General features: G+C 47.7%; 1 long non-coding RNA gene across 1 annotated transcript; it reads right to left on the bottom strand.

The window, feature by feature from the left end:
- Positions 1-916: 916 nt before the first annotated feature.
- LOC108530631 (uncharacterized) lies at positions 917-4,612 on the bottom strand. Its single transcript, XR_001885915.1, has 4 exons — positions 4,505-4,612; positions 4,298-4,400; positions 1,382-1,525; positions 917-1,119 (listed from the first exon to the last, which is right to left on the bottom strand). It is a non-coding gene; the product is annotated as an uncharacterized LOC108530631 (long non-coding RNA).
- Between the last annotated feature and the right edge of the window lie 12,470 nt (positions 4,613-17,082).

Genomic DNA, 17,082 nt, shown 5'->3' with positions numbered 1-17,082 from the left:
GTTTTTTGTATTTTTAGTAGAGACGGGGTTTCACCATGTTAGCCAGGATGGTCTCGATCTCCTGACCTCGTGATCCGCCCGTCTCGGCCTCCCAAAGTGCTGGGATTACAGGCTTGAGCCACCGCGCCCGGCCTATTTTTTTTTATTTTTTTTTTGAGACGGAGTTTCGCTCTTTTTGCCCAGGCTGGAGTGCAATGGAGCAATCTCGGCTCACTGCAACCTCCGCCTCCCAGATTCAAGCAATTCTCCTGCCTCAGCCTCCCAAGTATCTGGGATTACAGGCATGTACCACCACGCCCGGCTAATTTTGTACTTTTTAGTAGAGACGGGGTTTCGCCATGTTGAGGCTGGTCTCGAACTCCTGACCTCAGGTGATCCACCCACCTCGGCCTCCCAAAGTGCTGGGATTACAGGCATGAGCCACCAAGCCCGGCCTACAATTTCTTCTTAAGCACACCCCAAGCAGTAGAGAGAGCCACATCACCTAAGTTCTTGGTCCAGTAATATTTCACAATACCCCCTGAGGGGAGGGCCTAGGCAAAAATGTCATATCATCTAGGTGAGAGGCCTAGATATGTCACAATGCCCCCTGTGGGTAGGGATTATAAACAAGAAAGTCACATCACGTAGGTGTGGGGCTCAGCTTTATGTTCCAATCACCCCAGTGGGAAGGGACCAGGCATGAGAGAAGAGCCACATCACATACGAGCTACGTCAAGGGATATATCATAATTCTCACTGAGGACAAACTCTGGAAGAGGAGATTCATATCATCTAGCTGATGGACCCAAACATATAGCACAGTGACTCCTGTGTGCAGGGAACAGGCAGAATAATTACATCACTGGTGTGCTTGGCTCAGGCAGAAGAGGAATGTCACATCACGTAGGTAAAATAGGGCATTTACCTGAGCTTTGTCCATAGGGGAGATTGCAATGGGTCAAGAAATATGTCACAATACTCCCTGTGGTCAGGGTTCAGGCAGAGGACTCACAGCATCTTGGTGCTGGGTTCAACAGTGTATCTCAATGCCTTCTAAGGACATAGCCAAAGAAGAGAAGTCACATCACCTTAGTGTTAGGCACAGTGGTATGTCACAATCTCCTCTGTGTGCAGAACCTAGAAAAAAGAAGAGTCATATCAGCTAGGAGCTGGGACCAGCAATATGTCACAATTACCCCTATGAGTAGAGAACAGGCAGCAAAAGAAAGTTACATTCCCTAGGCCAGGGGACCATGGCTCACGCCTATAATCTGAGCACTTTGGGAGGCCAAGGTGGGCAGATCACCTGAGTTCGAGACCAGCCTGGCCAACACAGTGAAACCCCATCTCTATTAAAAGGCAAAAATTAGCTGGGCGTGATCATATGTCATAGTCTTACCTGTGGATAGAGAGCAGGAGTATTACATCATCTGCATCATTTGGGTGCTGGGCCAGGGATACGTCACAATCTTCCCTGAGAACAGGGACCAGGCAGAAGAGTTATCACCTGGGTGCTTGGTCAGAGATATGTTACAATTTCCTCCTGAAAGCAGGGGACAGGTAGTAGAGTCCCATCACCTGGGTGCTGGGCCCAGTGATATGTCACAATGCTCCCTGTGAGCAAAGCTCAGGCAGGAGAAACACATCACCTGATTTCTGGGCCAAAAGATACATCACTATCTCCCCTATGAGTAAAGCCTTGGTATAAAAGGAGAGTCAGCTGGGCACGGTGGCTCACGCCTGTAATCCCAGCACTTTGGGAGGCCGAGACGGGCGGATCACGAGGTCGGGTGATGAGACCATCCTGGTTAACACAGTGAAACCCCATCTCTACTAAAAATACAAAAAATTAAGCCAGGTGTGGTAGTGGGCACCTGTAGTCCCAGCTACTCGGGAGGCTGAGGCAGGAGAATGGCGTGAACCCGGGGGCGGAGCTTGCAGTGAGCCGAGATCGCGCCACCGCACTCCCAGCCTGGGCGACAGAGCGAGACTCCGTCTTAAAAAAAAAAAAAAAAAAGAGTCACATCAAATAGTTGATGCTCCCAAAGATATGTCACAATGGTCTGTTGTCAGTGTCCACACAGAACCTCTTGTCACCTTGTTGCTGGGCCGAGCAATATGTCACAGTGCCTTTAAGGTCTGGGCCAAGGCAAAACAGTAATGTCACATCGGTGTTGAGCTCCACAATATGTCCCAATCTCCCTTGAAAGCAGAACTTATGATGAATAGAAGAGTCACACTTGCTTGGTACTGGGCCAAGTGATATGTCACAATTCCCCCTGTGAGCAGAACGAGGCAAAAGAAGAGAGTCACATCACCTGGGCAACGGGTGAAAAAAATATCCACAATGTTCCGTGTTGGTAGAACCTACGCAGTAGAGTTACATTACCAGGGTGTTGGACCCAGCAATATGTCACAATGTGGTGAGGCCACAGGCATGAGAGTCATATAACCTGGATGTAGGCCAAGAGATATGTCACCATGCCCCCGTGGGCAGTGCCAAGGCAGGAGAGGAGACTCACATCAACTAAGTGCAAGGTCCAGTGAGATGTCACAATGTCCTCTGTGAGCAGCACCAATACAGAAGAAGAGAGTCACATCCCCTCAGTTCTAGGTTCAGCAATATATCACTATCCCTGCTGTGGGCTGGTCCTAGGCAAGAGAGTCAGATCACTCAGGTGCCCGGCAGAGAAAAATGTCACAATTGGGCCGGGCACAGTGGCTCACGCCTGTAATCCCAGCACTTCGGGAGGCAGAGGTGGGAGGATCACCTGAGGTCAGAAGTTCAAGACCAGCCTGACCAACATGGAAAAATTCTGTCTCTACTAAAAATACAAAATTAGCCTTGCGTGGTGGTGCATGCCTGTAATCCCTGCTACTCAGGAGGCTGAGGCAGAAGAATTGCTTGAACCCGGAAGGCGGAGGTTGCAGTGAGCTGAGATTGTGCCATTGCACTCCAGCCTGGGTGATAAGAGTGAAACTCCGTCTCAAAAAAAAAAAAAAAAAAGTGAAAAATGTCACAATTAAATCTGCAGGAAGGTCCAGGGATGACATTAACAATCCCACACATGTCCCAGTGTTAACCTCCTATATGTTGTGTCTAAGAACAGGGGTTACAATCTCAACGGTGGACTGAATTTGTGCAAGAGAGCCTCAACTCCTCCTGCATGCCACGTTTAATGGTAAAGTCATAGCCTCAGAGGTGTGCTGAATCTTGCTCTGAATGTCACCAACCCACCTGTGGACTGAATCCACATGAGAGTCAAGTTTCTAGTCTTTGACTGCCTACAGTTGTGAGATTCAGAACCCCAAAAGTGGGCTGTGTTCATGTAGGGAAATGATGATGTATATACTGTTGGGTGCATGTGCATACAACTGTCACAATCTCCCCTGTGTGCTGGGCCTTGTTAATACACTCTATACTACCCAAGGGCTTTATGTAGTATGAATGCGGGTCACAATTCACTGACCCCTTCATGTTTATATGCACCCATGACCATACCTGTGGCCCTAAGCCCAGGTGTGAGAGTCAACGTTTCTCCATTTGGCTGGGTCCAAATAGTAGAGTCCTCATCTGCCTGTGATTTCAGTTTAGAAATGTGTCACCATCCCAACTGTGGCTGGATGCTCACATATGACAGACACAATTCCAACTGCGGACTGTTTGCATGTGAGATTCAAGACCTCAGCAGCAGGCTCTTGCCATGTGTGAGGGTGATAATACTAATGGTTGGTGAGGTGTGCACGTGAGAAACAATCTCGCCTGTGTGCTGTGCCCTGTGATGACACACTCTAACACTTGAGGGCATTATGCCACATGTGAGGGTGTGGCAATCTTTCACAACTTTCATACAGAGAAGACCCAGGATGTCACTCATTTTTCTGAGCTATGAAAGACAGTATTTCTTCTTTTTTTTTGAGATAGAGTTTCGCTCTTGTTGCCCAGGCTGGAGTGCAATGGTGTGATCTCCACTCACCTCAACCTCCGCCTCCCGAGTTCAAGCGATTCTCCTGCCTCAGCCTCCCGAGTAGCTGGAATTACAGGCATGCGCCACCATGCCTGGCTAATTTTTTTGTATTTTTAGTAGAGACGGTGTTTCTCCATGTTGGTCAGGCTGGTCTCAAACTCCTGACCCCAGGTGATCTGCACGCCTCAGCCTCCGAAAGTGATGGGATTATAGTCTCCACTGTGCCTGGCCAGTATTTCTTCTAACAGCTGACTTGAGGCATGAGAGTCATCATCACACCTGTAAGCTGACCACAGCATGTCTCAATTGTACTTATAGGAAGGGAGCTAGCAGGGGAGTCACATTACCTGGATTTCAGCCACAGATCTCACAATCTTCTCTGAGGAAGGAAGCCAAGCAGGAGTGTCACCTCACCTGGGTGCTCAGCCAGGGATATGTTACAATTCTGTCCTGAAAACACAGCACAAGGAACAGTCACATCACCTGGGTGCTGAGCTCAGCACTATGTTACAATGCTCCCTGTGGGCAAGACAGAAGCAGAAGAGCCACATCACCTGGTGTCTCGTTTCAAGGATATGTCACAATCATTCCCGTGCAGGGCAGGGTGCAGGCAAAAAATAAATGTCACATCTTCTAAGTCATGGATGCAGATATATGTCACAAGGTACCTATGGGCAGAGTCAAGGTAGGAGCAAGCAATGCCATCGGCGGTGAGCCTAGTGATATTTTACAATACCCAAAACATGAGAGGCCCAGGCCAAACAAGAAAGTCACATCACCTAGGCGCTGGGTTCAGTGATTTGCCACAATCTTCCACTTTTTGGCAGGGTCAGGCAGAAGAGAATTATATCACCTAGATGATGAGTGAAAATATATGTTGTAATACCTCTGTGGGCAGGGCCCATGCAGGAGATTCACATCGCCAAGGTGTCAGGACCAGCCACATGTCACAATACATGCAAGAGGAACCAGGCAGGAGAGAAGAGTCACATTACCTAGGTTCTGGTCGCAACAATATTACAACTTCTTGGGAAAAGCCCAGGAAGTAGAGGAAAGTCACATCACCTGGGCACTAGGCCCAGTGATGTCTCAACGCCCTCTGTGAAAAGCACTAAGGCAAGAGAGCAGACTCATATCACCTAAGTGCTGGGTCCAGCAATATGGCACAATCCCATCTGTACGCTGGATCCAGGCAGAAGAGTCAAATCACTGAGGTGCTGGGCAGAGGTGTATGTCACAATCACACCTGCATGACGGTCAAAGCATGAGATTAAGAGTTCTACGCATTTTCTAGTTCTAGGTATGAGATCTAACACTTCCTGTATGTTAAGTCTAAGTAAATGAGTCACAATCTCAATGATGGTCTGGATCCATGTATAAGAACCTCAATCCCTCCTGCAAACTGTGTCCCCTTAGTGGGGTCACAGACTCACAGGTGTGCCGAATCTTGGTCTGAAAGACGCCAACCCCCGCATGGACCGAATTCACATATGAGATTCCATTTTCCAACATTTGACTGCCTCTGGGTGTGACATTCAGAACCTCAATTGTGAGCTGTGTTTATGTGGAAGGATGAAATATTTACTGTTGGCAGGTCATACATATGAGTGTCACAACCTCACCTGTGTGCTGAGTTCTGTTAGGACATCTGCTGTACCTTTTGACTACTTTACACAGTGTGTGAGAGAGTGGTGATTCCCTGTGACTTTCATACAGAGAGGAGACCCAAGATATTACTCATTTTCCTAACTCTGGCTATGAGAGACAGTGTATCTGCTATTGGTTGTTTCAAGGTATGAAAGTGATCATAGAGGCTGGGTGTGGTGACTCACGCCTGTAATCCCTGCATTTTGGGAGGCCGAGGTGGGTGGATCACCTGAGGTCAGGAGTTCGAGACCAGCCTGCCCAACATGAAGAAACCCCATCTCTACTAAAAATACAAAATTAGCCGGGTGTGGTGGTGCATGCCTGTAATCCCAGCGACTCAGGAGGCTGAGACAGGAGAATCGCTTGAACCCAGGAGGCGGAGGTTGTGGTGAGCCAAGATCGTGCCATTGCACTCCAGCCTGGGCAACAAGAGCGAAACTCCTTCTCAAAAATAGAAAGTGATCATTGCACCTGTAAGCTGGGCCAAGATAGGCATCACAATCCCACCAGTGAATAGGGATGGAGCAGTAGACTCACATCACCTGGGTTTTGGGGCCCTCTAAGGGCAGGGACCAGGCAGCACTGTCACATCACCTTGGTGCTCAATTAGGAATATGCTACAATCCCCTCCTGAAAGCAGAATACAGTCAGAAGAGTCACATCACCTGACTGCTAAGACCAGGGATATGTTACAATGTTCTCTGTGGGCGAGGACCAGGCAAAAAAAAAATCCCGATTGCTGAGACCAGTGATTCGTCACAATCATCCTAGTGGTCAGGGTGCAGACAGAAGAGGGGAGTTAAATCTCCTAAATAATCCCATCTAATGGGTGTGAACTCGATGATATGTCACTATACCCCAAATATGCCAGGGACATGGAAAATAGAAGTCACATCATCTAGGTGATGAAAAAGAGGTATGTCGGCCAGGCACAGTGGCTCATACCTGTAATCCCAGCACTTCGGGAGGCAGAGGTGGGAGGATCACCTGAGGCCGGGAGTTTGAGACCAGCCTGACGAACATGGAGAAATCCCGTCTCTACTAAATAAAAATACAAAATTAGCCGGCCATGGTGGCACATGGCTGTAATCCCAGCTACTCGGGAGGCTGAGGCAGGAGAATCGCTTGAACCCAGGAGGTTGCAGTGAGCCGAGATCACGCCATTGTACTCCAGCCTGGGCAACAAGAGCGAACTCTGTCTCAAAAAAAAAGAAAGAAAAAGAAAAAGAAATATGTCATATTACTTCTATGGGCAGTTCTCATGACATAAAGTTGTATCACCTGGGTGCTGAATCCAGGTATACGTCACAATACACAATGTATGCAGGGCTTAGGAGGAAGGGCAGAATCACAACAGTGAGGTGGGGGGCCCAGCAATACATCACAATCCCTGCTTGGGCAAAGCCCAGTCCATAAAGGAGGGTCACATCACCTACGTACTGGGTTCAGCAATATGTCACCCTACCCCTTGTGGGGAGGGTCCATGCAAGAGTCACATCACATAAATGATGGGCCCAAAAATATGTCAAAATTTTCTCTGCGGGTAGGGCTTAGGAAAAAAAAAAAGAATCACATGACCTAGGGGCTGGGCCCGGCTATATATGTAACAATACTTTTTTGGCAGGGCCCAGGCAGAAGAGGAGTGTCACATCACCTAGGTGATGAATAGAAACATAGCTCGTAATACCCCTATGGGCAAGGCCCATGAAGGAGAGTTGCATTATCTAGGTATTGGACCCAGTGATATGTCTCAATACACACTGTATGGAAGTCTCAGGCTGGAGAGGAGAGTCACCTCATCTAGGTTATTGACAGAGTGATATGTCACAATCCCTTTTTGGGTGGAGACCAAACAGTAGAGAAGAGTCGCATCACCTAGATGCTGGGCTCAGCAATGTCACAATATGCTGAGAAGAGGGTCCAAACAAAAGAGTCACATCACCTCATTGAAGGCCTCAGAGATATGACACAATGCCCCTGTGGGTAGGGCTCAGGAAGAAGTGTGGAGTCATATAACCTTGGGGCTAGGCCCAGCTACATGTCAAAATCACTCCAGTGGGCAGGGCCCAGGCATAAGAAGAGAGTCACATCATGTAGGTCCTGGGCCAAGCAACATGTGACACTCCCCACTGTGGACAGGTTACACGAAGAGAGTCACATAATCTCAGTGATAGGCCCAGACATATGTCACAATTACTTCTGTGAGCAGGCAGAAGAATCCCCATCACCTATGTGCTAAACTCAGCAATAAGTCATTCACTCTTCAGTGGGCAAGGAACAGGCAGGAGAGGAGAGTCACATCACTTCTGTGCTGGGCCCAGAGTTATGTCACAATCTCTTTTTGGGCAACATCCAGGTAAGAGAAGAGAGTCACATAAAATAAAGGGCCCAGAGATATGTCACAATGCACCTTGTAGGCAGGGTCCAGGCAGGAGACTCACTCCACATTGGTTCTGAGCCCAGCAATACACCACCATGCCTTCTAAGGGCAGTGTCAAGGCAGAAGAGTATGTCACCGTAGTATTAGGCCCAGTGACATGTCACAATATCCTCTGTGGGCAGAACCTAGAAAGAAAGAGGGGGAGAGTCATGTGAGCTAGGTGCTGAGCCCAGTAATACATCACAGTCCCTTCTGTGAGCAGGCGCCAGGCAGGAGAAGAGAGCCGCATTACCTGTGTGATGGGTGCAGGAATATGTCACAATATCTTCTGTAGGCAGGACCTCGGCAGTAAGTTACATCACCTGGGTGTTGGACCCCACAAAAGTCACAGTGGCTCATACGGGCAAGGCACAGGCAGGAGGGTCACATAACCTATGTGTGGGGCCCAGTGGTATGACACAATGTCCCCTGTGGAAGAGCCAAGGCAGGAGAGAAGATTCACACCACCTGGGTACAAGATGCAGTGATGTCACAATGTCCCCTGTGGGCAGTGCCAAGGCAGTAGAATAGTCACATCACCTCGGTACTGGGTCCAGTTATATGTCACAATCCCTTCCATGGGCTGGGCCAGCGCAGGAGCACCAAATCACTCTGGTGCTGGGCTAAGTCATATAACATAATCACACCAGCAGGAATGTTCAGACATGAGATTATGCATCCAGACTGGAAAGAATCAACACATCAAAAACATGACCAGACTGTGCATGCTGGCTCACACCTGTAATCTCAGCACTTTGGGAGGCCACGGAGGATACCTGGAACCCAGGAGTTCAAGACTATCCAGGGACAACATGGTGAGACAATGTCTCTATTAAAAAATAATAATTAAAGTTAAAAAAGAAATATATATCCAGAGCATGGACAACATAGCAAGATCACATCTCTACTAAAAAGATGATAGAGGCTGGGTGCCAGTGGCTCATGCCTATAATCCCAGTACTTTGGGAGGCCGAGGCAGGTGGATCACGAGGTCAAGAGATCGAGTCCATCCCGGCCAACATTGTGAAACCCCGTCTCTACTAAAAACACAAAAATTAGCTGGGTGAGGTGGTGCACTCCTGTAGTCCCAGCTACTTGGGAGGCTGAGGCAGGAGAATCGCTTGAACCTAGGAGGCAGAGGTTGCAGTAAGCTGAGATCACGCCACTGCACTCCAGCCTGGGTGACAGTGTGAGACTCTGTCTCAAAAAAAAATACATGATAGATAGATAGATAAGAGCCAGGCAGATAGACAGACAGAGCCGGACAGACAGAGATAGATGATAGATAGATAGCCAGCCAGTCAGGCAGGATGGCTCATGCCTGATCCTAGCACTTTGGGAGGTCAAGGCTGGTGGATTGTTTGAGCACAGGAGTTCGAGACCAGCCTGAGAAACATGGCAGAACTTCATCTCTATAAAAATAAAAAGCAAAAAATGCAAAACAAAGAGCCACCGTGGTGGTGCGTGACTGTAGTACCAGCTACCCAGGGAGCTGAGATGGGAGGATCCCCTGAGCCCAAGGAGGTCCAGGCTGCAGTAAGTTGTGATCACACACCTGCACTTCAGCCTGGGTGACTGAGAAGACATCATTTAAAAAATATATATATGTACACATACACACACGCACACATACACACATACAAAAGTAGAAAGAAATTTAAAACAGCAACTTCAGTGTGCAGGAAGGTGCATAAGAGACAGAAAACAAAACAAAACAATAGTAACTCAATGTACTCTGGAAACAAACTCAAAGTGGGGCTAGGGAAAAAAAAACAAAAACAGAAAGATCCCCAGAGCCTCAGCTACTCTGGAGGCAGAAATGGGAGGATGGGGCCAGGCATGGTGGCTGGCAGCTGTAATCCCAGCACTTTAGGAGGCCGAGGTGGGCAGATCACCTGAGGTCGGGAGTTTGAGACCAGCCTGACCAACATGGAGAAACCTTGTCTCTACTACAAATACAAAATTAGCCGGGCGTGGTGGTGCACGCTTGTAATCTCAGCAATTCGGGAGGCTGAGGCCGGAGAATCTCGCTTGAACCTGGGAGGCGGAGGTTGCAGTGAGCCGGGATTGCACCATTGTGCTCCAGCCTGGGCAACAAGAGCGAAAATCCATCCAAAAGGGAGGGGAGAGGGAGAAGGAAGAGGGAGGGGAGGGGGAGGGAGAGGGGGAGGGGCGGGAGAGGGAGGGAAGGGAAGGAATAAGGGGAGGGGCGAGGAATACGGGGGGTGAATCCCGGGCAGGTGGAGGGCCCCGCGTGAGCCCGTAATCCCACCCTCTGCTGGACTTAAGCGGTACTGCCCGCTCGGGCCGAGACTATCTAGTTCACTTAAACATTCCAAGTTGGCGGCCAAGGGGGGTTCCCCCCCCTAACTTTTGGGCTGACAACTGTTGACCCGGCGGCCTGGACAGAGAAGCCAGCCGGTGCGAGGGCCAGAGGCCCACCCGGGTCCACACTCAACACCAAATGTGGGCCGAATGTGGCGCGCGGGCCCTGAAGCCATCCGTCTGGAGTCCTAACTCCGCCCAACCTTCCGTCCAGGCCGCTCTCCCCCACTTCTGCTGGTTGCGAGGCAGAAGACTGGAAGGGCCGAGAGCAGGCGGGGGGGGGGGGGAAGGGGCGACCGGCCCCTCCTCCCCGCCGCGGAGTAGGAGAGGCCCAGGACTGACCACCACCCGCAGACCAGACCACACAGCCACCCCTGAGGCGGGGGTTGTCGGGCCACACCCTCTGACGCCAGCGCCTCAGCCTACAACTCTCCCACAGCCCCGTTCCAGCCAGGGTGATGAGCCACCTGCAGGGTGGGAAAAGGAGGAAACTAGAGGGGGTGGAGACCAAGCAGGGGCGGCCCCTGAACCTGAGGCACCCTCGGAACAGCATGTGGCCCCTTCGGCGCTCGGAAAGCCCACGGGCGGAGCTTTCCCGGCCCTCGGAAGATGGCACAGGACGGTCCCTGACTCTCCATGGGGACTTGAGAAAAAAATCGGCCGGAGCCTCAGACGGCCAGCACCCACGCGGGCCCGCGACCAGGCCTGGGGAGTGTCTCCGGCCCCCTGCATCATGCCTGGTGGGTCCCGAGGTTCGGGCCTCTGCAGCTGTGGTGAGCTGGGGACCAGCCTTGGCAGCCCCATACTCGGCTCATGCTGGGAGCACGGTAACAGCCTCCCCTCCACAGCCCTGCACGCCTGAGCTGTGACTCACAAGGGACGCGCCAGAGCTCTGGCACCATCGGGACTGTTCAGCTAAAGGCTGCAGGACTCCAGAGCTCTGCCCACCTCACAGCGGAGACTGCCCTTCCCTCGGCAGCTGCCGCTGGAGCTCCGGAGGACAAGAGAACTCTAGAAAGGCTGCCGCCCCTGTGGGCCACAGGCAGTGCAGTCAGCCCAAGCTGCCTCTGGAGACCTGTACTGCTAGCCGGCCGCTAGGAGGCGCCAAACGACCACCCACGCAATAATCAGCCAAGGAAGAATGAAAAAACACATCTATATGCATATACTGATCGAAGAACAATCATACCCAGTCAGGGCGGCGATTTTGTAGGCAGCAAGGGAGAAAGCAACTTTGAGGTGGGGACAGTAGAGAAGACACAGTTGACCCAGTCTGTGCACAGGCTTCCTTTTCTCTGTGAGACCTTGGTTTAGGGTACATAACTGTACTTCTTTGTAACACAATTACTTATCATAAATGTTATGTTTGTTTATTTACTTTTTGAGATGGATTATTTTTCTTTTCTTTTTTGAGATGGAGTCTTGCTCTGTCGCCCAGGCTAGAGTGCAGCGGGGCAATCTTGGCTCACTGCAATCTCCGCCTCCCGGGTTCAAGCGATTCTGGTACCTCAACCTCCTGAGTAGCTGGGATTACAGGCACGCACCACCTCGCCCGGCTAATTTTTTACTGTTAATAGAGATGGGGTTTCACCATGTTCGCCAGGCTGGTCTCAAACTCCTGACCTCAGGTGATCCACCCGCCTCAGTCTCCCAAAGTGTTGGGATTACAGGCGTGAGCCACCAAGCCTGGTCGATTTTTTTATTTCTTATGTGTATGGTCTTGTGATAGACCAGGGGACTTGTAACTTCAGAGTCCATGAGGCCAGAAGCTGACATCCTAAATGTCTATTTAGAATGAATTTAAATAAACCAAACTCTCTGCCACAAAACTCTCAGAAAGACAAGCGATTAAAAAAAAAAAAATTGCAGCCTGGCAGTGAATCACGCCTATAATCCCAGTACTTTAGGAGGCCAAGGCAGGTGGATTGCTTCATCCCACGAGTTCGAGACCATCCTGGGTAACATGGTAAAACCTCATCTCAACCCAAAATGCAAACATTAGCCAGTTTCATAACCTGATCTCAAAATACATAAATAAGTAGGTTAAAATTTAAAAATAAAATTTTAATTTTAAAATGCTGAGTTCTGTTCATTTTGCTTCCTACCCAGAGAAGGGCATAAAATATCTGTTGCTTGCTTGTTTGTTTTTGACAGGGTCTCACTCTGTCACCCAGGCTGGAGTGCGGTGGTACCATCATGGCTTACTACAGCCTCAACCTCCCCAGACTTAGATGATCCTCCCACCTCAGCCTCCCAAGTAGCTGAAATCACAGGTGTGTGCCAGCACACCTGGCTAATTTTTGTATTTTCAGTACAGACGAGTTTTCCACACGTTTCCCAGTCTGGTCTCAAACTCCTGGGCTCAAGTGATTCTCCCGTGTTGGCCTCCAAAAGTGTAGGGATTACAGGAATCAGCCACCATGCCTGGCCTTACTTAATACATCTGATCTCACTACATTCTGGCACTAAAGCCTCACATCAAAAAGTTAGGAAGAACTCAAGTTAACAATGTAACATCACAGCTAAAAGAACGAGAGAACAAGTCTGGGCGCGGTGGCTCACGCCTGTAATCCCAGCACTTTGGAAGGCCGAGGTGGGCGGATCACCAGATCAGGAGAGCAAGACAAACCTAGCTAACATGGTGAAATCCCGTCTCTACTAAAAATACAAAAAATTAGCCAGGCGTGGTGGCACATGCCTGTAGTCCATCCCAGCTACTTGGGAGGCTGAGGCAGGAGAATTGCTTGAACCCGGGAGGCGGAGGTTGCAGTGAGCTGAGATCGCGCCACTGCACTCCAGCCTAGGTGACAGGGCGAGACTCCGTCTCAAAATAAATAAATAAAATAAGTAAATAAATAAATAAATAAAAGGACTAGAGAACCAAGAACGAACAAATTCCAAAGCTAGAAGAAAACAAGAAATAACCAAAATCAGAGCTGCACTGAACAAGACAGTGACGTGAAAACACATTTAGAAGACCAACAAATCCAGGAGCTGGTTTTTTGGAAAAAATAACTAAAAAGACCACTAGCTAGACTAATAAAGAAGAAAAGAGAGAAGATCCAAATAAACACAATCAGAAACAATAAGGGGGATATTACCACTGACCTCAGAGAAGACAACCATCAGAGAATATTATGAACAACTCAATGCACATAAACTAGAAAATCTGGAAGAAATGGAAACATTTCCGGAAGCATACACCCAATCGAGACTGAACAAGGAAGAAACTGAATCCCTGAACAGAATAATAATGAGTTCTGAAATTGAGGCAGTAATAAATAGCCTACCAATCAATAAAAGTCCAGGACCAGATGGACTCACAGCTGAATTCTCCCAGATACACAAAGAGCTGGTACTGTTCCTACTGAAACTATTCCAAAAAATTGAGAAGGGACTCTCCCTAAACTCATAGACCATCTTGACATGAAAACCTGAAAAAATAACAACAAAAAAGAAAGCTTCATGTCAACATCCTTGATGAACATTGATGCAAAAATCTTCAACAAAATATTAGCAAAGCAAATTCAGCAGCAAATCAAAAAACTTATCCACCATGGTCAGGTAGGCTTCATCTCAAGGATGCAAGTTTGGTTCAACATATCCAAATTAATAAATACGATTCATTACAGAAACAGAACTAGGGGCAAAAAACACATGATTATTTCAATAGATGCAGAAAAGACCTTCATTAAAATTCAACATCTATTCATGTTAAAAACTCTCAACAAACTGGGTATTGAAAAAAAAAATACCTCAAAATAATAAGAGTCATCTATGACATACCCACAGCCAACATAATACTGAATGGGCAAAAGCCGGAAGCATTCTCCTTAAAAACCAGAATGAGACAAGGATATCGTCTCTCATCATTCCTATTCATCATAGTACTGGAAGTTCTAGTCTGGGTAATCAGGCAAGAGAAAGAAATAAAGGGCATCCAAATAATAAGAGAGGAAATCAAATTATCCCTGTTTGCAGATTACACGATCCTATATCTAGAAAACCCCACAGTCTCAGCTCAAAAGCTCCTTAAGCTGATAAACAACTTTGACAAAGTATCAGAATGCAAAATCAATGTGCAAAAATTACTAGCATTCCTACACATAAACAACAGTCAAGCTAAGAGCCAAATCATGAATGAACTCACATTCACAATTGCCACCAAAAGAATAAAATATCTGTGAATACAGCTAACTAGGGAGGTAAAAGATCTCAAGGAGAACTACAAACCGCTGCTCAAAGAAATCAGAAATGACACAAACAAATTAAAACACATTACATGCTCAGGAATAGAAAGAATCAATATCATTAAAATGTCCATACTGCCCAAAGCAATTTATATATTCAATGCTATTCCCAATAAACAACCACTGACATTCTCATAGAATTTAAAAGAATTATTTTAAAATTTATATGAAACCAAAAAAAGAGCCTTAATAGCCAAGGCAATCCTAAGCAAAAATCACAAAGCTGGAGGCATCATGCTACCCAACTTCCAGCTATACCACAGGGCTACAGCAACCAAAACAGCGTGGTACTAGTACAAGAACAGAAACATAGATCAGTGTAACAGAATAGAAGGCCAGAAGTCAAGCTGCACACCCAGCAACCATCTGACCTTTGACAAAGCTGACAAAAGAAGCAATGGGGAAAGAATTTGCAATAAATTGCGCTGGGAGAACCACCTAGTCATATGCAGGAAATTGAACCTGGACCCCTTCCTTACACCATACACAAAAAATAACTCAAGATGGATTAAAGACTTAAATGTAAACCCAAACTATAAAAACTCTGAAAGACAACCTAGGCAATACCATTCAGGACATAGGCACAGGCAAAGACTTCATGGCAAAGATGCCAAAGCAATTGCAACAAAAGCAAAAATTAACAAATGGGATCTAATTAAGTTAAAGAGCTTCTGACTGGGCATGGTGGCTCAAGCCTGTAATCCCAGCACTTTGAGAGGCTGAGGGAGGCGGATCACCTGAGGTCAGGTCAAGATCAGCCTGGCCAACATGGTGAAATCTTGTCTCTAATAACAATAAAAAATTAGCCAGGGGTGGTGGCATATGCCTGTAATCCCAGCTACTCAGGAGGCTGAGGCAGGAGAATCGCTAGAACCTGGGAGGCAAAGGTTGCAGTGAGCTGAGATTGTACCACTGCACTCCAGCCTGGGAGACCGAGTGTTTGTCTCCAATCAATCAATCAATCAATAGCATCTACTGGACAAGTGGAAGATTATGTTTTTTTTTTTTTTTTTTTTTGAGACAGAGTCTCGCTCTGTCACCCAGACTGGAGTGCAGTGGCCAGATCTCAGCTCACTGCAAGCTCCGCCTCCCGGGTTCACGCCATTCTCCTGCCTCAGCCTCCCGAGTAGCTGGGACTACAGGCGCCGCCACCTCGCCCGGCTAGTTTTTTTGTATTTTAGTAGAGCCGGGGTTTCACCGTGTTAACCAGGATGGTCTCGATCTCCTGACCTCGTGATCCGCCCGTCTCGGCCTCCCAAAGTGCTGGGATTACAGGCTTGAGCCACCGCGCCTGGCCAAGATTATGTTTTATAAACAAAATCATCTTTGAAATTACTGGCGGGTTCCTCTTTAAAAAGTACAAATAGGTCTTTTTAAAAACTTAAGTTCTAGGGTACAAGTGCAGGTTTGTTACATAGGTAAACTTGTGTCATGGGGGTTGTATAGATTATTTAATAACCCAGGTATTAAGCTTAGTACCCATTAGTTATTTTTCCTGATCCTCTTTCTCTTCTCACCTTCCACTTTTTGACAGAACCCAATGTGTCGTTCCCCTCCCTGTGTCTGTGTGTTCTCATTATTTACCTCTCACTCATAAGTGAGAACATGCAGTATTTGGTTTTCTGTTCCTGTGTTAGTTTGCTAAGGATAATGGCCTCCAGCTCCATCCAGATCTCTGCAAAAGGCATTATCTCATTTTTCTTATGACTCCATAGTATTTCATGGTATATATGTACCACATTTGTCTTTGTCCAGTCTATCATTGATGGAAATTTAGGTTGAGTCCATGTGTTTGCTGTGGTGGATGGTGCTGCAGTGAACATACATGTGCATGTGTATTTATAATAGAATAATTTATATTCCTGTGGGTATATACCCAGTAATAGGATTGCTCATCACATTAGGCCGGGCATGGCAGTTCAGGCCTGTAATCCCAGCACTTTGGGAGGCCGAGGTGGGTGGATCACCTGAGGTCAGGAATTTGAAACCAGCCTGGCCAAGGTGGCGAAACCCCATCTCTACTAAAAATACAAAAATTAGCCAGGTGTGGAGGCACATGCCTGTAATCCCAGCTACTTGGCGGGCTGAGGAAGGAGAATCGCTTAAACCCAGGAGGTGGAGGTTATAGTGAGCTGAGATCGTGCCATTGCACTCCAGCTTGGACAACAAGAGTGAAACTCCGTCTCAAGAAAAAAAAAAAAAAAAAATCAACACACTGTCTTCAACAATGGCTAATTTACACTCCCACCAACAGTATATAAGCATTTCTTTTTCTCCACAACCTCGCCAGCATCTGTTATTTCTTTAACTTATGTTGAGCTTATTTTCATATGATTGTTGATACACGTCTGTTCATGTCCTTCCCCCACTCTTTTTTTTTGTGAGAGGCAGCCTTGCTCTGTCACCCAGGCTGGATTCCAGCTCACTGTAACCTCCACCTCCTGGGTTCAAGCAATTCTCTTGCCTCAGCCTCCCTAGTAGTGGGGATTAC

Source organism: Rhinopithecus bieti, unplaced genomic scaffold (genome assembly GCF_001698545.2).
Source record: "Rhinopithecus bieti isolate Rb0 unplaced genomic scaffold, ASM169854v2 scaffold_8624, whole genome shotgun sequence".
NCBI classification, from domain to species: domain Eukaryota; kingdom Metazoa; phylum Chordata; class Mammalia; order Primates; family Cercopithecidae; genus Rhinopithecus; species Rhinopithecus bieti.
This window is presented reverse-complemented; position numbering and strand designations above follow the sequence as displayed.